Raw genomic sequence first — 647 nt, 5'->3', positions numbered from 1 at the left:
CCCCCCCCCCCGCCCCAAAAAAACCACCCCCCCCCCAAAATCACATTATTTTTATGTCATCCATTTTGGATAAGCAATACAATCCTAAATTGTCATTTTGCTGTTTCATCTCCCACCAACAACTAGACTGTAAAGCTGTAAGATCAGGAAACCCAAATTGCACTTCGACTGTATGCTGTGATTTGCAACACAGTGGCATCCAATAACTAATTCAATCTGAATTAATTACCTGAGGGCCTGCACAGAAAGTGTCCTGAGCTCTGACATCATCCTCTCTCTATATCTATCGCTGTTCTTTATGTATATTAAAATCACCTCCTGGGGAGGGTGACAGGATTATAAAAATGAATATAACCCTGTCTCTGCTTCCTGAATCACACACGTTCTCACACATGAAATAATCAGTAAATGCTGAACTTAACTAGACACCCAGTTCAGAGGGACCCAGGAGGAGCCCTTCAGGAAGATTTTAATCAAAGAATAACTATGGCCACACTACCAGGAGCACTCCACCTGATTCTGCTAATAATTGAGCTAAGCAGTTTGCTAAAGCTGTCAAGACATTTCTGAGATTCCCTTTTTAAAAAATAGCATTGCTCCTCGAAATTCCCCAGTAAACTCAAGGAAACGGTCCCTGATGGGCTGGG

At 42.3% G+C, this 647-nt stretch overlaps 1 protein-coding gene across 1 annotated transcript in view; it reads right to left on the bottom strand.

Annotated features, from left to right (window-relative positions):
- The window catches only part of MAP2K4 (mitogen-activated protein kinase kinase 4), a 115,305-nt gene extending 115,062 nt beyond the window's left edge, over positions 1-243 (bottom strand). The window contains exon 1 of the mRNA XM_014547010.1: positions 230-243. The gene's annotated coding sequence lies outside the window, so the exon portion shown is untranslated. The remainder of the gene's footprint in view (positions 1-229) is intronic.
- Between the last annotated feature and the right edge of the window lie 404 nt (positions 244-647).

Source organism: Myotis brandtii, unplaced genomic scaffold, assembly GCF_000412655.1.
Source record: "Myotis brandtii unplaced genomic scaffold, ASM41265v1 scaffold461, whole genome shotgun sequence".
NCBI lineage: Eukaryota > Metazoa > Chordata > Mammalia > Chiroptera > Vespertilionidae > Myotis > Myotis brandtii.
The sequence above is the reverse complement of the archived record's forward strand: the minus strand, read 5'-3'. Positions and strand labels throughout refer to the sequence as shown.